The 21,904-nt window shown below is 44.2% G+C and overlaps 1 protein-coding gene and 1 pseudogene across 2 annotated transcripts in view; one reads left to right on the forward strand and one right to left on the reverse strand.

The window, feature by feature from the left end:
• Window positions 1–230: 230 nt before the first annotated feature.
• On the reverse strand, window positions 231–2,312 carry LOC110743434 (annotated as a pseudogene). Its single transcript, XR_002522450.2, has one exon. The product of XR_002522450.2 is annotated as an uncharacterized LOC110743434 (transcript).
• Window positions 2,313–2,584: 272 nt separating this feature from the next.
• The window catches only part of BASP1 (brain abundant membrane attached signal protein 1), a 60,552-nt gene continuing 41,232 nt past the window's right edge, over window positions 2,585–21,904 (forward strand). Inside the window, exon 1 of the mRNA XM_021939251.2 lies at window positions 2,585–2,829. The gene's annotated coding sequence lies outside the window, so the exon portion shown is untranslated. The remainder of the gene's footprint in view (window positions 2,830–21,904) is intronic.

The raw sequence follows: 21,904 nt of genomic DNA on the forward strand, positions 1-21,904 counted from the left end.
GATGAATTCTCACCCCCCTTAAAAAAAATCAACCTTTTAAGAGAACAACTAAATCTGATAGAAGACAAAATTAAGGAGACCTGTAGTTCTTGTTGGTGTAAGCTTTTGCCTCTGGTTTCTATGGTAACCTGTGATCTGTATTCCAATCACACCTTTGAAAGGTTTGTTTTCTCCATCATGAAAATTTAGCTGGAAGCGCTGAAGGTACTGAACATTAATTTTTATGTGTCTTTTTTTTTTTTTTTTTTGAAAAATTGGAAAAAGAGAATAGAGAAGGAAGATAACACCCACAGGCTTATACTGCAAATACAATGAAAAAATCTATTTGCTAATTTTAAGATGATTTACATGCCGGCAAGATCACAAGGATAAAAACCCTGAATGCTAAATGAACAAGTACGCAGCTCCTCTAACAAAGTCAGGAAATGTCTTGAGCATAACATTGCAAATATTCATCTAATTTGATAGGGTAAAAACCTAGAGACTTTCTCATAAAGGTTGAAAGAAAATGTAGCTCACTGGTTTTCAGCCTGGAGTGATTTTGCCTCCCAGGAGACATTTGGCAATATCTGGAGACATTGTTGGGTGTCACAGCTGGTGCTGGTGCTGGTGGTGTGTGTGGAGGGTGGTACTGGCTGCTAGCAGAGGCCAGCAATGAATACCAAACATCCTACAGTGCATAGGACAGCCTCCCACAACAAAGAAATATCTGTCTCCAAAAGGAGGTGGGAAAACCTGCGTCCTCCATTTAGCCTTTATAGATGGTGTACTGGTGTGAGGGAAATAAATATTCAAAAGAATACAGTGTTTTGGAGGCAAGCTCATTTGTGATTTGCTTCCCTGGTATTTTACTACACTAACTTTTATTTCACTTTAAATGGCGAAAAAAGAAAAAAACAAACAGTTCCCGCTTTTTTCTTACCTTTGGTTTAAATTTGAACATTTCCAGCTGGCATGCGTTCATCTAAGTTGGTGCTGCCTCCTATGACCTGTAAATGTGTACAGTAGGGTCCTCAAGTGTTTTCACCGCAAAATCGCTAGTGCGATTGAGTAGACATGGTCACTTTGCTTAATTTAAATATGTAAGTTAAAGTTATGATAAGTTAATTTTCCTGTTAAGTGAAAATGCACTTACCTTTCCCCGGCTGAATACAGATGTACTTGCCTTTGACGTCTGCCTCCCTAAGTATGGCTACAGTTTGTCACTCCGGTTATGGAGGGCGACCCTGTCCCTGAATTCGCGCCCAGGTCATGAGGGCAGAACCATCTTGAGGACAACCTGCAACTCAATCGATTTTTTCTTGGCTGGGACGCAAGGCGAGCATGAAAGCGATCCAAACACAGCCAGAGGGCGCCAAAATGCCGCAAATAAAAGTTCCAACGGCGTCAACTGGCTTTTGCGGGAAGGTAAAATTGGCTTTTGTCTAATCAAAGAGCTACCGTTGTCAACGATGTCACATTACGTTATTTTTGTATGTCCTCTTGCCAACAGGTAAGCAAAGTGAACGCATCTCCCAACCCCGGTGGCTACTCTGTGTCCCGGTGCTAAGCCAAGTGTCCGCCCCGCAGGGCACCCGGACACGCCGTGGTTGGCCCCAGCTTTGACTGGAGCGCTCGCGAGCAGAGCGTGCAGCTGCCTCGGCCAACCCCGTCTTCTCAATACTGGTGGGCTCCATTAAAGCACAGACAGCAAAAACATCGACGGCCCCTTTCCCCTCTTCTCTTCCCTCCTTCCTCTCCCAAGTTCCGAGAGCATCCTCCGAGGGGCGACGTCGCTCGCCCCACCAGCTGGACCTCGGCGACCGCACTTCCCCCGAAGCCGCAGCCTTCGGGGCTCAGCCTCGCGGGTGCGGGTGCAGGTGCGGAGCCGCCCGAGGTGCGCAACTCGTTTGCAGCGGCGCCGCCCTGACGCGCCTGCAGCTGGGGCTCACCCCAACCTCGCTGCCCGCCGAGGTAGCGGAATCGCAGTCGACGTCGGGAGCGGGCTGGACGGGGGTCTGAGAAGGGTAGCTGGTGCCAGGGGGTGTCATTCAAATATCACCTCGAGGCAGCTCCCTCAGTCTGAGCGAGAGCCCGAGCACTTCTTATCCAACCGTTCCAAATAAATGAGGAGAGAGAGAGAGACAAGCCCACGGACAGCCCAGGCGGCGCGGCGGGGGAAGGGGGACACGGGAATGGAGGGGAGGAGAGGGGAGGCGGAGGGGGGATCTGAATAGAGGGCAGTTAGAAAACGTTGGCGGGGCACAGGGTTGGAGGGGAAGGGAGATAGGGGGAAGGGAGGGACCAGGATGGAGGATAGCAGAGAAATGGGGGTGACTGTGATGGAGGGGAGGGGAGGTGGGGGCCCAGAGCTGGGGGGAGTCAAGGGGAGGCGGGCGTGTCCGGGCTGGAGGGGAGAGGGGAGGGTCTGCGCCGGAGGGAGGGGAGGGGAGGGGAGGAGAGGGAGTGCAGGGGGTGGGGAGCACGGAGCTGGAGGGAGTGGAGGGGAGGCGGGCGGGGCGCCGGGCTGGAGGGAGGGGAGAGAGGCGGGCGGGGAGCGCGGGAGGAGGGAGGCTGGGCGGGCGGACGCGCGGGGGGAGGGCACTGGGCAGGAAGGGGAGGGGGAGCGAGCGCGAGAAATGCAGAGGCTGCAGCGGCGGCGGCGGCAGCAGTAGCGGCAGCGGCGACGACGGCGGCGGCAGCGCTCCAACTGGCTCCTCGTTCCGGGCTCTGCCGTCGAGCCGGGAGAGAGCCTCCGCCAGCGGCCAGGCACCAGCCAGACGACGCCAGCGACCCCGGCCTCTCGGCGGCACCGCGCTCACCCAGGGGCTGCACAGGCACCCAGAGCCGGTAAGGAGGCGAGCCCGGTGGCCCCACGCCGCAGCGGACCCTGGGGCCTCTGTCCCCCACCGAGCCGCGCCCCGCCCCGCAGCCCCCAGGCTCTCCCTTCGTGCAGCGGGCAGCTGGGATGTGGTCCCGGATTGGACGGCAAGGGCCTGGGGTCCCTCTGTGAGGGCTCCGTCGCACTTTGGGGATCCCGGGTGATGAGGGGCCCAGAAGTGGGAGGCTTCGGTCGCTCGCAGGGTGGAGGGGTGAGGGGGGCGGCGAGGCTGGTAACCGGAGCTAGGGGGGAGGGGGCTGTCGGGGAGAGAAGCTGCGGGTGACGGGAGGAATTGCCGAATGCGAAACCCCCTAAGTGCGTTGAGTCCTGGGGAGGTCGTTCTGTGGGCTGAAGGGAGCGCTTCCGTCATCCGAGTCCTCACCAGCCTGGGAGAAAGCGCTCAGGGCGAGGGGCGCAGCAGCCAAAGATGAGGGTGGGGGTGGGGTGGGGCGGGAGTCCGGGGAGAAAGAAGACGGGAATCTGGCCCGATCTGAAGGAAGGGGGTGGCTTTTTGCTTTGGCAAACGGGTTTTCTCGACCCGTTTGATTCTGGGGCCAAGGAATACGAGGTTCACACGGCGACGTGCACTCAGAAGCACCTCCCGAGCAGATCGGAGCCCCAGCCTCGTCCGTGGCGGAACTGCCTTCCCACGAACCTGTGGGCTGCCTCGGAGCGGTTTGTTTTTTCGAGCCTTCGGTTCCAAGAATGCGCCGGGCGCCTCCGCCCTGGGCCCCGGCCCGGGGGGTGTGGGCTTGAACCTGACAGCGCGCGGCCCTAACGGGGCTCAGCCCCGCTGGGAGCTCAGGGTTGGGGTTGAGCAGCTATTGCCCAAAGCGCTAAAGCTGAAACCCGGTGCCCGGTTCCTGCTTCCCCCGCCCCCGTCCCCCCTCCATTTCCAGAAAAATAAAAATTGCGGAATACTGGATCCGATCGCACGCACAATGCGCGGCTGCAAACCGCATTCTTTTCATGAATATTCATCGAACGCTTGGCCAGGCTCCTTATCTGCTTCCCCAGAGACATTTCCGCCTTGAAACGAGCTTGGTGGACAGCCCTTGCTCGTGTAATTCTCACTCTGCTGAAATTAGCACAGCGCACATGGGTGCATTTTTTAGTACCTTGTACAGGGTTGACACACCTCTGTCTCCCCCGCGGCCACTCGCACTGTGGGGCGGGCTAAAACCCAACGCTAGCATCGAAATGGTCTTCTGCTATAGGGGTGTGGACCGACTCCCCCCCCCACACCTCGCGGGATTACAGCCCGGGCGAACAGACCCCCAGTACTGCAGGCAAAATGAATGAATCGGGACTGTAATTACCTATTCCTTTGTCTTGGCCTCGCGCATGCGCCGGAGAGCAGGGTGTGGAGGGCCCGGCAGCCCCATCCCATCTCCATCATCCAGCCACCCACTCCCCTCCCGAGCCGAGGAACAAAGGCGTTTGCCCTAAATGTTGCGGGAAACCCTTGGACACCAATGACAGTTTTTCCCGCCTGTGTATGTGTTTATTCTTTTCCAGGCTGTCTCTCATCTTTTGCTTTCTTTCTGATTTCAATTGACCAAAATTAAGATCTGCCTTGATGATGATGAGGGCAAATTGTAGATTAAATATTTTGTACCCGGACACTGCTATTTTCCTTTCTAGTACGGTTCATTGTTCTTTTTCCTGTAACACATCTTACTGCAGTGAGGGTAGCTTTCTTAGTTTGCATCAATTAACCGTTTGACAGATCATTTTTGGTCATTTGATTAAGGGACGGTGGCCTCAAAACTGTCCGTGGGCGTTGCCTCCAGTGGCACCACTTGGGGAAAATTAAGACATCTTGGCGTTTATTCGAACAAGATGGCCTACAAAAACCGAAGAGAAGAAAATGATTACCTTCTCAGGATCCTAGCCCTTTCTGTTTTCTCTGGACTCCGACCTCATTGTTTCATTAAGGATTCCAAAAGGCGAATGGCGTCCAGATGGAAGTCTACTGGTGGGGGGAGAAAGAAGGCAGTGGTTGGGGTGAAGCTGGTTGGTTAGGTTCGCAATGATTCCTTTTTCCCGTTACCTAACAGAAGCCATGATATACCTTTGATGGCTGATTTTCTTTCAGGTCATCTGTTTTCCAGGTTATGGCCATTTAGATTTCTTTTCAGGCTAGTTTGTTTTTACCACCCAAAAAGGGACTTATTGTGTATATCAAATAGGAGCCAAATATGATAGTTTTTGCAGTGGTAGGTTATGTTTAGCAGGGTTTTATGCTTAAGTATTGTCAGTACATCCTGGTGGAATTACACGTGGGAGCAATGGAAATCATCTCTTTTGTCCTTTTTGATAAGAACTTGATATTGACCGCATTCAGTCTATCAGGGTGGCTGCCTAGCTGTCTTCTGTGTGGCATGTACGTAGAAGGATTGTACTCCTTAGTATTTAGTAGTTTATTATGATTTAGAGAGCTATGTGTACAGGTTTCTTTCTTTTTTCTTTTCCTTTAGGTTGTGTTTTTGGCGAGGGGTATGTTGGAATATAGAACAAATTCAATAGCAAATGTATACCAGCATGTCCCGAATTCAGTAAATCTTAGGTTTTTGAGTCAGATAATATTTAAATCGAATTTTAAAAATTGTTACCGAATTCAAAAATTTCTATCAGTTCACTTATTCTTTTAGCCAGTTAGCTTTTTTGCCAAGCTTTAGCAGGTAGAGAAATATGGAGCCTTTTGATAAAATGCACCAACAATGACAGTGGCATTTCCGTTATTTAACTGGTACTCAGTCTGCCATTGTGACGTGTAGAAGAGAACCTTATCTCCCCACATCACCCTAGTTTAAAGGTCCAATGGGAGAGCCCTAAGCATTTAGGCTGTCTATCCTTGGAGGCCTCTTCATAATCCTGACTTTACCAGGATCCATAATCCTCCTGGATCTTACAGTGCAAGAGGCGATGCGTTCTGTCTCTTTATTTTTTAATTTCACAATTAAGAACAATTTGAAGCCATTTTCATTCCATGGTCAAGATAAGCGGAGTATGACATCAGAGAGAAACTTTCATTTGGGGGAGATTTGATCACTCTAAAATGATGTCTGTGTTATTCACGGTAGTTTTGCGAAAATTGCAAAATCCATATCCATTTTTAAAAACAAGGTGTGATGTATATACAAATGCACACATATACATATGTGTGTATACACACTATAAAATCTTATGAATAACTTGAAATCATACTGGTTGGTATAGAATATTATTTTATAGTGCTTTGATACTGGTCTTTGGAACATAATCAATTTCTGTCTTTCTAAATGTGTTTGAAAGGGAAAGCCTAGCAAGTCTATTAATAAGCTGGCTTCCAATTTATCCCAGTGTACCTGGAGCATTAAGCTAAGACGTTCATCTACAGGCATAAAAACTTACATCAAGCACTACTGAACTTTACAAGCTGGAATAAACAATGCCTACTAAATAAAAGATTTATAAAATTGTTCTGTCTTATTTTTGTGATCTCTTGTAAATGTTTTTTTTCAAAAATATCCAAAGAAGACCTGTGAACTATTATTTGTCAAAAGCAATTGCCCTTGGTATCTGATTCTGTTGAAAGAAATGCTTTGATTTATCCAGGCCTTTATCTTAATGTAGTTTGTACCTACTCATTTCACATCTTCTTTCTCTTCTTAATGATGGTCTTAGCTGGTACCCTGGAAACCAGGTAACTGCTGGGGAAAAACGCTGAGTAGGTATATAGACAACTTGAATATTCTCTGAGAATGGGTATGGAATCTTTATTGTTATATATCAAATTTTCTCTAATTATATCTAATCCTTTAGATTTATTATATCTCTTAAGACTTTAGATAAGCCAGTGAACACGAGCTTTTTCTCTTTGGCTTAATTATAGTGGACAAATATTAGGAAGTAACTGTGAGGTTGCAAATAGAATATTTTGAAAGATAAGGTACTCTTTATGTGTTTTGGGGTAATGTTTTTGGGGTGGTTTCTCAGGAAATCGTGTAGACACTGGATTTGAAGAATCTAATAATTCCTATTTTGCGGTTATAGTAAGAACTACATATGGTGTCTAAAAATGATTAAGTGTGGAATGGCTGGCTCTTAAGGGCTCCTCAACCTCTCAGTCTCAATTAGTGATATCAATTACACTGAAAGTGTTTTCAACAACTGAAAGTGTCAATCAACACTTTCAGTGTAATTGACATCACTAGCTAATTTCAGTATATTCAGCTGTATTTTTGTTCCAGCTTGATTAATGAAGCCCGGGGGACCCCAGGAATATTAAGTTAGAAGTGTAGGATGTCTCAATCCTAAAGGGGACCAAATATCATGGTTCCTATTTTGTGTCCTTGTGTTTGTAGATATTTGAAATTCTGTATTGTATGGGAATTAGCCTGAAAGTGTATTTCATATCAGGATGGCCACCTTCCTTGAATTCCCCAGGTCTGCTTATAGTTTTGTAACTTAAGAGGTGGCATTTAAGTTCTCTTGAGAAAATACAAGGGTAGTCTTGAAACCACAGCAGTGCCCAGCCTGCCAAAGGAAGGCTTTTGTGAAATGCCTTTCCAGCCACAGCCTTTGAGACAGACGTCTAGGTAAGTGTCACATGAGAGCAAATGTCTGGTAAATGTTCTCAAGAGTAAAAATCAACCATACAGAGTCCATTTCTCACCAGAATATAGTTCAGTTGTAATTTTGAGGAGCCACAAGCCTAAGAAGGAAGCAGTGTGATTAAAACAGCATTCTTCTTTTCCCTCTAGAAGTCAGAAATGGGATGAAATGGGAGGCAGAGAGAATGAAATAGTGTGTTTTTCTTCTGCACTCTAAGGATTTAAATAGCATAAAAAATTATTTCTTAATGTTTTACAGACTTTCCACACTCAGTACATTTTTGAACAAAAACAGGGAAAGCTGAGATTTTTTGACTCAACAAGGCCATCAGTGCTGAGAGGTGGTGATTGAGCAGGCTTGGAAGTCTAGGAATACATTCCTGAAAGCTTTAGAGATTTAGAAATAGAAACCATCTGCAAGCACCACAGGGGCCCAGGGCATAAGGAAACACTTCAGGATAATATAGGAAAATGGTGTGCAGTGGAGAAAGCAAAGCCTTTACACAATATTTTCCCCTTATCACTTAAGCATTTTATGAGCTCTTTTTTTTTCATTTTCTTTCTTTCTTTTTTTTGCTAGTTCATTTTGAAGGAGGCAGGACTGGACTTCATTGGTTTGTGTTTTGAACTTCTGTTTGAAGTAGGTATTTCAGCAATTTGTACGTTGTGTAGGGAGTATGATATTTAGAAAGCATGATTTGGAGGGTTAGGCGTGGTGGGGATGGACCTTGGAGCCACAGCACCAGGTTCGACTCTTCTCTTAGCCATTTACTGGTTGTACCATCTTTGGTAAATTTCTTACCTTCTCTGTGCCTCAATTTTATTTAGAAACTGGGGATTGTGATGCATGGTTACTGTAAGGATTAAACGAAATTGTCATGCACTTAGGACATACCTCCTTATATTCAGTGCATCTTTTTAACCACAGTCACCATAAAGGAGTGAGAATATCAGTTTTCTTTACTGCATCCTCCATCTATAGCTATTCATATATTTGTTTCAAAGAGACCATTATTGCAAGACAGGCTAATGGTGGTGCCTTGCTCAGTAGGTAGAATATAGAAGTCTGTGGTTTAGAAAAGTCCTCCAGGTGTGGTTAGGAATACCCTAAATAACGTCAGCAGTTCATGTGGACTAAGTTTCAAAAGTCCGCAGTGGGTAGGTTAGTACAACCCAGCCTCCATATTGAATTTGTATTTTTTTTAATGGAAGGAAAAAATGAAAGTCCTTGGAACTTCAGAGACAGGCTTACTGCTTTGGTATGTTGAGACCTGGACTCACCCTGATTAGTTGTATGACCTTGGGTGTAGATATAATTCATTTAGATTCCTGAAAATCCTTAGCTTTGTTGTGTCTTGAATCAGATGTATCATTAGCATTTGAAAGAAGTCTAGGTCATTAGTACTGAGGTTGATAAGCTAACTCAGGTATTTTACATTCCATATTAGTCCCCCTACCTCCACCCTGCCCTTGCCAAACAGGCATCACATGCCCACCACCTCCATACCTGGAGTAAAACTGAAGGTTGTATTATGTAGGAATGTAAAGATGTTGTGATCTACTGACAAATCTTTGGAAGGAATTATCCCCATGGGGACCTTAGTAATCAGGAACTCTGAACAACAAAACAAAAAAAAATTCTTTGGAATTTCAGATATTTGGGGTGGATCAATTCTGGAACTGGTCTTAACATTTCAGACATTTACTTCAGGGATATGCCCAAGGGATTTGCTTTTGTCCTTCTGGACACTTTTTGCTGTTGAGCAAAGGTGACTTCACTCTTATTTTGGGTAAATTGTTGTTTAACAGCTTCTTTAAACAGGTTTTTGAATCATGGCTTCTGGAGGGAAGTCATATATTTTATTTCATCTGTCAGGTGTTCGCTGTAAGGAAGGAGATTTTAGATACAGTGGTTATGTCTTTTAAAAGGTTTCCGAGGATTTCAATCCTTGTCTGATGGAGCTACACTGTACTTCTCCTAAGCCTTGGCCATTTTATCGTAGGTAATATGGACTCTTGAGGGGGAAAAAATGGGGGGGGACTCTTGAATAAAATGGGTAACCTTTTCACATATTGACATCTTCAGTATTAATTTAGAGAGAGTGATACTAACTTCTTGAATGAAAAGTTACTTATTATGGAAGAGATCCAGTGCGTACTTTTAATATTTCATCAGTATTACATTAAATTGCTTGTAGATTGGAGGTGCTTCTTGTCATGGTGAACGGAGGCTAATACCTTAAGTCATTCCTTTCTAGTATGATGACTGTGGTCGTTCTTACTAAGGACTGTAAATGTAGATTTGGTCGATACCTTCACGTTTCTCCTTGCCCATTGCAGATGGAAGTCATAACTCCAAATGTCTTACTTATCTGCAATTCTGCTCTGAGATACGAACCAGGTTCTAGTAGACCCTCTGCCACTGTGTAGTTAATGTTGCCTGATTAGAAATAAACCAAGTCGTACGTAAATTTGTCAATCTGTTTTGTTCTGCGTCCACGCAGGATTCATTGACAGAAAGCCAGTGGCTGCTTTTAACCACTATCCAAACCTCAGTTCTTTGTAAATACTTTCCTTAGAGCAGAAGGTGTAAAAGCTCATGACTAAACACTCATTTTGGAACTCAAAAGAATCTTAGAGAAGTTAGTGGGTTGCTCAAGGTCCCATGAGCTGCTTATGGGCTGCGTGGAAACCCAGGTTATTTCCCCAGAAAGCCTCATTCCTGCTGCCCCTCTCTTCTGAGAGAGAAGTGGAGAATGTCTAATTGTGTCGCTCTTACTCACCGTCTGCAACGTAAACATTTTCTTCTACCATTTTTTTATGTACCCTAGAACCACTAAAAAAAAAAAATATATATATATATATATATATATATCTCCAGTCTGGATCCTATATCCGCCTGGCCATCTCCCTCAGAGGAGACCTCTTCGGCCTTTTAATACACCACACATGCCTCAGGGGGACGCTGCAGTCACTACCTCCTGCCACTTCATCCACAGGCCATCTTCCCCTCAACTTACCCCTCTCTGCTTCTTACATTATGTGCATGTGGTTTCCTTTATATGCCAAAAAGTATATGGCATGCACTAAAGTAGCTTTCTTCGTAAAACTAAACTTTAGTTTTTCTAAAATTTAAATCAAAACCTTGTTTTTCTCCCAGAATGCACAGTGGTTGGGGGCTGGGGAGCTGGCGATGGTGGGTATGCGTTTGAAAACACCACCAGCTGGTTTTAGACTTTTTGGGGGCTATAGAGCAAGCGGAGCAGTTAGGCATCCCACCCACCCCTGGAATGCTCAGGGCGCTCTTGGCAGAGCCAGCGTGCACGTTATGGCAGGTGGTGGATGGAGAGCTTTTAAGCCGATTTCTAGCGTTATCTGGCTTATTGGGTTGAGAGCTGCATACAACCGGATGTTTAATCTTTTTTTTTTTTTCTTGAGACGGAGTCTCGCTCTGTCGCCCAGGCTGGAGTGCAGTGGCGCCATCTCGGCTCACTGCAAACTCCGCCTCCCGGGTTCACACCATTCTCCTGCCTCAGCCTCCCGAGTAGCTGGGTCTACAGGCGCCCACTACTACACCCGGCTAATTTTTTTTGTATTTTTAGTAGAGACGGGATTTCACCGTGGTCTCGATCTCTTGACCTTGTGATCCGCCCGCCTCGGCCTCCCAAAGTGCTGGGATTACAAGCGTGAGCCACTGCGCCCAGCCAACGGGATGTTTAATCTTTTTTATTTAAAATTACCATTTATAGTATTTGGGGTGATTTAGAGGATTTAAAAAATCTGTTCGATTCTGAAGTGGTCCTTAAAATATGGAACTTAAGTGCTTAAGTTGCTAAAACACTTTCTAAAGCATACTATTGGGATGTTTGAAACGTTTGAAACTGATGTTAGTAAATGTGTGCATTTGGATAATCTGTGATAAGTTTAGTTTTTGATGAGACACAATTTTAATTTCACATTTAAAGTGATATGTTTAGGTCACTAAGAGGAGCTTTGAATTTACAGTTTCCAGAGAAACCCACAATTAATAGGTAACTTTTGTTTTCATAATGCTTTTAATTATTAGTTATGTAGATTCAGAAATGGATATATTCCTAAAATAAACCCAAATTAAAACTTCTTATTCTTTTTAAAGAAAAGCTGTGGTTCTATTAGAGAAAAACACTTCTTTTTTAAGTTTATGAAGAAATAGATGTTAGATGAAAACTTTTCCTCGCTGAGCTTTCTAAATTACAAGTTTCCTGAATTGCTTGGCAAAGTGATTTTGAAAAGACCCACTTCATTTTTCCTTTGACAGTCTATTCAAAACACCATTACCACGTAGACTAATACAATAACCAAGGTAAATAGTAACAAGACCTAATTGGGGAAACAGTGTATCAAATGGGGGAAAACAGTATCCACTGACAGAGAGAACCAGCTGTTTCTTAAAGAGACAGAGAAGAAAGATTTCCTGGGAGTTGGGTCTTCATAGGGTGCTCTCCTGGCCTTCTCTGAGCTTGCCTTGGAAACTGTAGAGGCTGTAGAGTATTTGCTGTCTTTAACCCTTGCGAATGTTCTCAGCTATTTCAGTAGAGGATAACAGGGTCTCTATTTGCCTTAGGTGTAAGATGATTGGAGAAAAGGAAAATGTAGAGAAATCAGATTGACTTTAGATGGACAGGCACAGAGTTCTGAAGTGACTTCCCACTCCTTAATTCTGCAGTGCACCCAGAAGTGAGTGAGGTTAGGTGACCACCTGGGTATTTACTATAACTATTATTACTATGATTAGATAAGGTGTCCTGGAATGTTCTCTGAATAACTCATTTTTCTTCTCACTCTGTCATCTAGGCTGGAGTGCAGTAGCGCAGTCTTGGCTCACTGCAACCTCTGCCTCCCGGGTTCAAGCGATTCTCCTGCCTTAGCCTCCCGAGTAGTTGGGATTACAGGCACTCACCACCATGCCCGGCTAATTTTTTTGTATTTTTAGTAGAGACGGGGTTTTCCCATGTTGGTCAGGTTGGTCTCGAACCCCTGTCTTCGTGATCCGCCTGCCTTGGCCTCCCAAAGTGCCGGGATTACAGGCGTGAGTCACCGCGCCCGTCCTTTTTTCTTTTTTTTTAGACAGAGTCTCACTCTATCGCCCAGGCTGGAGTGCAGTGGAGCAATTTCTGCTCACCACAACCTCTGCCTCCCGAGTTCAAGCGATTCTCGTGCCTCAGCCTCCCTAGTATCTGGGACTACAGGTGCGCGCCACCAAGCCCGGCTAATGTGTGTGTGTGTGTGTGTATAATATTTGAGAGTCTCACTGTGTCGCCCAGGCTGGAGTGCAGTGGCACGATCTCAGCTCACTGCAACCTCCGCCTCCCAGGTTCAAGCAATTTCTCTTGTTTCAGCCTTCAAAGTAGCCTACATGCGTTGCCACCATGCCCGGCTAATTTTTTTGTATTTTTAGTAGAGACAAGAGTTTCACTGTATTGGCCAGGCTGATCAGAAACTCCTAACCTCAAGTGATCTGCTCGCTTTGGCCTCCCAGAGTGCTGGGATTACAGACGTGAGCCACCATGCCCGGCCCCCAATAACTCATTTTTCTAAGGAAGAAAGAATCTCAATTAACAATTGGTGATGACACTGCCTCCCAAGGCTTCTCATAATCACCCAACCTCAGGTAAACAGGGTGAATGCCACCCTATTGACAGGAGGTTTATTGTGGCACTGCGTTTTCCTCAGTAGCCCTGGTGATGTGTTGTTGAGAACCCTAGCTCAGATTTCCCAGGGCTCACTCAACTGGACTTTAGAAATCTGGTTCCAGAATTTTCAAATGTTTGGTTTTCAGACAAACAGTAACACGTGTTTGCACCAGTGTTCTCCAGAAGGTTGTTAAGACAAGATTGATAATGCTTCCCAGGTACGTGTTTTCTTTTTCTGAGTCACAGCTGCATGTTACTAGTTTTCCCCATCTGACCTGATGATTGACTGATGGAAAGTCTCATTGAAGGTTTGGTGATCCTTTCATTGGTAGAATAGACAAAAACAGAACATAACTGGCTCATTCCATTCACCTCTACTTTTCTATTGTAACTGGATTTATTTCTGCCATCCAGACAGAGAACTTGGGCTTTGATTTCATCTGTACCAAAGTTTTCTGGGTGGGCACGTACAGGGGGTCATCATAAGAGAACTCAACTGACCACAATGCAGAGAGAGGTAACTATCCAATGGAATGGTAACGTGGTTCCACCAAGGTAAGAACTGTAGTATTAAATGAAATGAATTCTTTTTTTTGTTTGTTTGTTTGTTTTGAGACAGAGTCTCTCTCAGTTGCCCAGGCTGGAGTGCAGTGGTGCAATCTTGGCTCACTGCAAGCTCCGCCTCCTGGGTTCACGCCTTTCTGCCTCAGCCTCCCGAGTAGCTGGGACTACAGGCACCCGCCACCATGCCCGGCTAATTTTTTAAAATATTTTTAGTAGAGCCGGGGTTTCACCATGTTGGCCAGGATGGTCTCAATCTCTTGACCTCATGATCCGCCCGTCTCGGCCTCCCAAAGTGCTGGGATTACAGGCGTGAGCCACCGCACCTGGCCTAAATGAAATGAATTCTTAATGGGAAAGAAGTTCTGTGAATATTCCTGAGTTGTTATGTTTGACTTAACTAACTCTTAAATGGAATTTAACTAAAAAGTGAATTTAACAAAGAAGTGAATTTAAAAGCCAACAAGCTTCGTATCTCTCCATCTCACCCCAGACCTGTGTTATTTAGCCCTTCTTGCTTAAATCAAATCATCCTGATGAACTTTAATGCTGTGATTAGCAATGTATTCTTTGACCATATTCTTGTTTCCAGCAACAAATAACTGCCATGTTAAGGGGAGAAGGAAGTGATGGATAGAGGGACCAGTTGGCAGATTGTAACACATGTACACACACTATTCCTTTAACTTGCTTTCTTTAGACCCGTAGTTCCTACCTGTGAATCTCATTTCTGTATTGATCCCCATTGGCTAAGCATACGACTAAAGGGGGATTCTGTGTCATTTCTTCAGTAAGCTAAACAGGAATCTCCGAAAAAGGGCAAAGAAGTCCAGAATGATGTAATGCGGCAAAAAATGTTACTGCTGTTTCTAAGGGGGGTGGAGGAAACCCAAGCCAGTTTTGAGTTGAGTGTGCTTCCTGTTGGAAGGGGGTGAGAATTCAGAGATGTATACCTATTAAAAAAAAAAAAAACAAAACTCAGGATATCACAAAGCGTGGCAAATGAGCAAGCCCTGACCTGTTAGCAGTTGTTTGCATAGTTTACCAGGTAGAGAAAGCATCCAACAGATAGAACCAAATGTTTGAGGATGCTAACATGCACTGTGGTTAGTGTGAGGTTTAATTGGCTGGGGACACATTTCCATTTAAATCTGGTTCTGATAACACATTTAACTACCTCACTAGCTAATTACACAGTTCCAGGCTTGAGAGAGGAAAAGGCACCTGTGAGCAGTGGCGTGTCTTGTTAAATAAGGTTTGAAAGCCCTTCCGAAAAGGAAGAAATGGCTGTATTTGGGGACGTTTGAGCATAGTAATTGTGCAGCCTTGCTCCTGGCTGAGGGTAGGGGAAAGAAGGCCCTTCCTTTCTGCTCCAAGAAGTGTTCAGATTCCCCTTATGTGGGCAGAATTTTTGGTAAGTACAATACAGGAAGCAAAACCACATTGCTGTAGGTCAGCAGTCAGTGACCTCTTGTTTCTGAGCCCCTCTGTTGCCTCCTGATTGTGTGTTCAGGGGACGAAAGCACAGAGCAGAAGAAGAGGAAGGGAAGGCTGGCAGAGGCTGGGAGGATGTACCCGCATTAACACAAGTTGGGGAGGCACCAATGCTCTGCTCCTGTCTCTACTCAGGCGACCATAACAAAATAACAGATGGGATAACTTAACCAAAATATATTTTTTCACAGTTCTGGAGGCTGGAAGTCCAAGATCAACATGTTGGTAGGGTTGGGTTTTTTTTTTGGTTTTTGTTTTTTTTGACGGAGTCTTGCTCTGTCACCCAGGCTGGAGTGCAGTGGCACTATCCTGGCTCACTGCAACCTCTGCCTCCCGGGTTCAAGCAGTTCTCTGCTCAACCTCCCAAGTAGCTGGGATTATAGGTGTGTGCCACCATGTTTGGCTAATTTTTTTGTATTTTTAGTAGAGATGGGATTTCACCATCTTGCCCAGGCTGGTCTTAAACTCCAAAGTGCTGGGATTACAGGCATGAGCCACCGCACCTGGCCCAGACTTGAGTTTTCTAAATCAGAATGGAATGATCCTGGGGAAGCTTATTTTAAAATCTCCTTCCCATAGTGGCAATGGTAGAGAGCCCTTTTTGTTCTAGACAAAAGAGTTGATCAGATGCCTAGACCACTTGAAAATCCTGTTCTAGCATCTGTGCTTTCTGTTAAGGATTCATCAGACAGACTCTTAACGGTGGAACAGATTTTACTGGATAGAGACTTGGGGTTGAAGACAGAAGGCAGAGGCTTGAATAGAAGCAAGTAGAGGAAGAGTGGTGGGGGTTTTGACAGAAAGTTTATGAATCAGTGGGACACTGAGGAAAGGGAAGTGTGTGTCAGGAATCATGGAAATCCTCCATGACTATAGAAACCAAGGCTAATGAATTTTGGGGCCTTTCCAAGCAATAAAACAAGTAGTGATACTTACAGGGATTCTTTGGAGGGGCATTCTCAACAAGTGTGGATGTGGGTATGTCTACACTTAGCCCTTTTGAGAGGGTCTTTTTTATTTTTATTTTATTTTATTTTATTTTATTTTATTTTATTATTTGAGATGGGCTTGCTCTGTGACTCAGGCTGCAGTGCAGTGGTGCGATCTCAGCTGACTGCAACCTCTGCCTCCCGAGTTCAATCGATTCTCCTGCCTCAGCCTCCCGAGGAGCTGGGATTACAGGTGTGCGCCACCATGCCCGGCTAATTTTTGTCTTTTGTTTTAGGGGAGATGGGGTTTCATCATGTTGGCCAGGCTGGTCTCCAACTCCTGACCTCAAGTGATCCACCCGCCTTGGCCTCCCAAAGTGCTGGGATTACAGGCCACTGCGCCCAGCCAGAGAGGGTCTTTTTAAAACAGTTGACGACTTTTAGGCGTACCCTGTCAATTAATTCAGTGATTGCTTTCCTGGCTCAAATTTAAGGTCACATCACGTTAACTATGGCAATACAAATATTGCCTCATGAATCCCCAGTGAAATTGGGAATAACAATTTAATTTTACTACACTAGATAAACCACTGGCCTTAAAAATAATTGAAACTTGATGCTGTTTAATGTCTTTTATAAAAACTTTCACTGATGAATGGTTTTCTACATAAAGCATAGGATGTAAATTATTGTAGAATTTAAACATTTTAACTCTTAACATTTATGCAATGTCTATTTTCAACTCAATGTCAGGGACGACCTTTAGCACTCACTTTCCTGGTGTACAGCGCCTTCTTCCAATCATGCCAGAAAAGTAGGCTTGTCTCCTGGAATTCCCCATATGGCCTCCTTCTTGGGTAGTGAAACTCACATATGTCCATTTCCCTCTACTTGAAGCCTTGAATCTAGTAGAAGCTTCTATCCTCTCCTGGATCACTGCCCGAATACTCTCCTAAATCCAAGCATGACATTCCTCTGGATAAGATTTTAGACCTAACTCTCCATTACACCTGGAATGAAACGCAAACTCTCAGCATGTTCACCTTCTGTTTTCCTCTCTTACCTCTGTATCTACACACTCTCTCACCCACCCTCTTCAGCCATGCCAACAGCCTCTCAGGTCTCCCAGGGCTCCAAGCTTGTGCCTACTGTTTCTTCTGCCTGGAATATTCTTTTCCCCACTGTTGAAGTTACTCTTAGTTCAGGTCTCAGCTTAAATGTCACTCTTGCAAAGATGCTCCCACACCTTCTGGCGCTGGGCATTTTTTATCCCTGCATTTACCAGAATTGATGAGATTATGTAATGTCTCTGCTCTTCTAGATTAAAACTTCTAGGAGGCAGGGATGTGTCTGTTTTGTGGACCCATAACAGTGCCCTATAACAGTTTCTGATCCATACCAAGCACCCCATGTCTGTTCAGTGTTGACAGTTGTCTCCAGGACATTATGTTCGTGGAGAGCACGTGTCTTCTGAACATCACCTTTGGCAGCTGAGATGACTTCCATAAATGGGCCAAAATTTCGCCTCATCAGTTGTGCTTACTATGAAGATGAGTAGCTGATGAACTCCAGTTAGAGTAATTATTCTGTTTCCAGGCAATAACCTTAGTAGTAATTGTCCTAAAGCCCTGAGACATTACAAGTAATGAGTACTGACGGCTCATGCATCTGAGCGTCCTCCCAAGGTAGAGTCTGAAATGAAAAATGAAACTGTGTATTATTTGAGGGAGACAAATAGTATTACATTGTGGGAACTTTTCAGAAACACAACACGATGAGTGAAAGCTGAGGATGTCCTTCCAGGTTATTGAATGCTGTTAGTCTGCTTTGGATCAATCATTATTGAACAACTTAACTGAGTGCATTTTAGTAACAGCCTTTGTGAAGTTGCGAATATCAGGCCCCTAGAGAAGCAGGTGGCTTGAAATCTTTACACATTAGTCAATTATAAACCTAACGAAGTAAAAATGAATTTAGCCCTAATTCTGTGCTGTGACTACTTACTCTGCATTGTGAGTTCTGCGAGGTTAGGACCTTGCTTTGTTCATCTTTGGATGTCACTTTCTAGCACCTAACTGAACCTGTGGTCCAGTAAAGGGCTGGATACGTGGAAAGGCATGTTTCACGGCCATGTGACATCACGCTGTGCAAATAAGGCATATTTCAGAATGCTGTCCTTTTCTTTACTCTCACATCTAGGAACCAGCTTGTAATGAACCTTTGGCAAATACCACAGTGGATTTTTCTTTTTTTTTTTTTTGGAGGAGGAGGTAGGGGCACAACTAAGACATCATTTGTGATTTATTTCCCCTCCTCTTACATGTCACATACCTCTTAGATGGTCAACATTCACCTTCTGCTGTCTCATTTCTGAGTGCCATCGGCCTTAGTTTTAAATAGGATTATTAGAGAGAAATATTTTTGTGTCCATCTTGAGATCTTTCCTCAGATCAGTGTCTAGTTTTCTTTAGCTGATTCTTATTGATGGAATTCTTATTAAATAAAAAAAAATTTGTAACTTTTCACAATGGTATGAAATTGATTTCTAAAGTAACCTGTAGTTAAATAATAATGCAGGGTTCCCGTAAGCATGTCTAATTCTAGCAATACAGTTTACTCATTCTAAAACATTTCTGGATGTTGATCCTTTATTTGCAAAATTTTCATTTTCATAGGCTTCTGCTTTGCATATTAAAACTGTAGTTGTAGTTGAGGTGATGGTAGGGGTCTTTATTGTCTATACCTGTGAACTGGGTTGAAGTATAAGACATTCTCATACCATCGATATAATCTATGCCATGAACACTTGGCACTTTATTAAATCAATACTTGGTCTGAAAATTGTCTCATTTTAAATGAATTCAGCTCATGAATTAGCCAGTGGCATCCTCTTCAACTGAGACTCCTTTATCTCCTTCCCCTTCTTTGTTTTCCTCCCCTAACATACAGCAGATACTCCCTGGGTAAGAGCTGAAGGGGCTGGCTGTGGGTCATCTAGTCCAGAGGGCCATGTCAGTGTGATTTAAGGTGGATAGTAGAATGGGAAGGGCAGTGATAGTTCTTTGCAATTCATTTTTTATCTTAATGTTTCTAATGCACCATACTGCCTCCTGATTTCTCACAGACCGTACCATATGTTTTGTTTGGAAGCCTTGGCTCATCTTGTAGGTTGTGTACTTAGCTGGAATGACACAGTATCGATGGTTGAATAGCAATTTATGACACAGATGAGTAACTGGGTGACTGATATGCCTTTTGATGTGTATTTCCAAGTAGATGATATTTTCTTTTTATTTTTATTTTTAAACCTTCTGATGTGATTTGCTAGTGATAGTGATGGTGTCATTTTGGTTTTAAAGCTGGAAAATACAGGCTGGGCACAGTGGCTCACACTTGTAATCCCAGCACTTTGGGAGGCTGAGGCAGATGGATTGCCTGAGTTCAGGAGTTCGACACCAACCTGGCTAACATGATGAAACCCCGTCTCTACTAAAAATACAAAAAAATTAGCTGGGTATGGTGGCGTACGCCTATTGTCCCAGCTCTTCCGGAGGCTGAGGCAGGAGAATCGCTTCAACCCAGGGAGGTGGAGGTTGTAGTGAGCTGAGATCGCGCCACTGCACTCCAGCCTGCGCGACGGAGTGAGACTCAGTCTCAAAACAAAAAACAAAAAAAAACCCAAACAAACAAAAAAGCAAAACTGGAAAATACAAACAAACCGAAGGAGTGATTGGTAGATGTTTAGATTCTACCACTTCTCAACTTTAGGCAATGTTCCGTGTAGGTGTCAGTTTTCTGCTACTGCAGGCACACATCATACTTCAACTGTATGAAGATTCTTCTATTTCTGCTCTATAAATATGTTATTGGATTGGACGAGCAAGATACACACTTACACATTTGAAGCCGTAAGTAAAAAAAAAAAGAAATTATATAGTTAAAAGGTACAAATAATTGCTTTTGTGATGAATTTGTTCTTCAAATGAAAGATCAGTGGCATCTGTTCATGTATTTCTCGGGTAAAACTTTGTCAAAGTGGTTCAAGTGGCTTCAACATGCTAAGAATATGTTGAAAACTTGTTTTTTTTGTATACAAATGAATAGCTGACATGAGGTTTTTCTACCCTATGAATGCGACATGGGAACATACAAACCACATTAAAATATTGCAGAATTCACGTTTGTTTATTGATGAAGTTGGGAGACGCAGCTCCTTTAAGTAGCCTATGATGGGTGAAAGCAAACAAAGGAATCAGTAATTACAGCGAGGCAAATGTTGGTCTGTAGATACAGGTGGTAGAGATACAGCAGAGAGTCATTAGGTTTACTACTCGGATCAGTTATATTCTTTTTCTTCAGTCTGTCCCTCCATCCACTTCTTTTGCCTGACTAAGCCCTGTGAGATATTCCAGTTCAATTGGCTGTTATTTAAAGTATGTAAATATCAGTGTAGAGAATATGGAAGAATTCGGCATCGATTACATTTAGTTCAAAGGTCTTAATCACTGGACAGATAAGAGATTTACACATCTTAAATTTCCATCGAAAAGAAGGTATTTGGAGATTAGAAACTGAAGGAAAATATTTCCAAGAATAGCTAGTTCTTAAAACACAGTAAGAATATGCTTTAGCTCTCGAACAGTGTTTGTAGTTACTGTCTGACTCCTTGGGGAGCTGTCTCCCGCTGGAGCTCTCACCTGGCAGGCTAACTGCATTAACATGGGCCACTCAGCTTGAGAAACAGGAAGAATTGCTGTTGCTCCCATCTGCTATTTATGTTTTTCTTTTTCTTTTTCTTTTCTTTTCTTTTTTTTTTTGAGACGAGTCTCGCTCTGTCGCCCAGACTAGAGTGCAGTGGCACGATCTTGGCTCACTGAAAGCTCCGCCTCCCGGGTTCACGCCATTCTCCCGCCTCAGCCTCCCAAGTAGCTGGGACTACAGGCGCCCGCCACCACGCCCGGCTAATATTTTGTATTTGTAGTAGAGATGAGGTTTCACCATGTTAGCCAGGATGGTCTCGATCTCATGACCTCGTGGTGAGCCCGCCTTGGCCTCCCAAAGTGCTAGGATTACAGGCATGAGCCACTGTGCCTGGCCTGCTATTTATGTTTTTCATAGGCATTACGTTTCCTTACACCCCTATTCAGATGTAGATGTTACTTTTGCTCAAAAGTGCTCCTTTCTCTTGAGTTGCAAATAGCCTACCTAGGTAGCTGGACTCTTGACCATGATGTTTTTTGAAATGAAATCTGTCAACAAACATAGGGCAGGACTGGTAACTAGTATTTTATCATTCTTCTAGCCTTCCCCCTCCAGCCTGATTTATACTACCCACCATCTGAACTTGATGATTGTTTCTCATGACCCCATAGGGAAACTCCTTGGATGTAGGAACCCTGCCTGATTTTTGTTTTCCTAGACCTTCAGACACTACTTGGCCCAGAGTAATTGCTCTTTGTGAATCACTGCTTTAGTCCAAGATTGTACAGTCCTCTGCCCAGGACTACTTTGAATGTGGCCCAACACCAGTTTGTGAACTTTCTTAAAACATGAGACTTTTTTTTCCCTTTTTTCCTTTTTAGCTCATTAGCTATTGTTAGTGTATTTTATGTGTGGCCCAAGACAATTCTTTTTCCAATGTGGCCCAGGGAAGCCAAAAGACTGGACACTCCCAGCCTTGTGTTTAGTCTTTAAGACTATACTACCTTGGGGAAGAAAAGCAAAAATGATTTTTTATTACATGTATTTAAACCAGTATTTACATTTGTAGGGATCTTGGGCAGGTTATCC

This window comes from Papio anubis, chromosome 5 (genome assembly GCF_008728515.1).
Source record: "Papio anubis isolate 15944 chromosome 5, Panubis1.0, whole genome shotgun sequence".
NCBI lineage: Eukaryota > Metazoa > Chordata > Mammalia > Primates > Cercopithecidae > Papio > Papio anubis.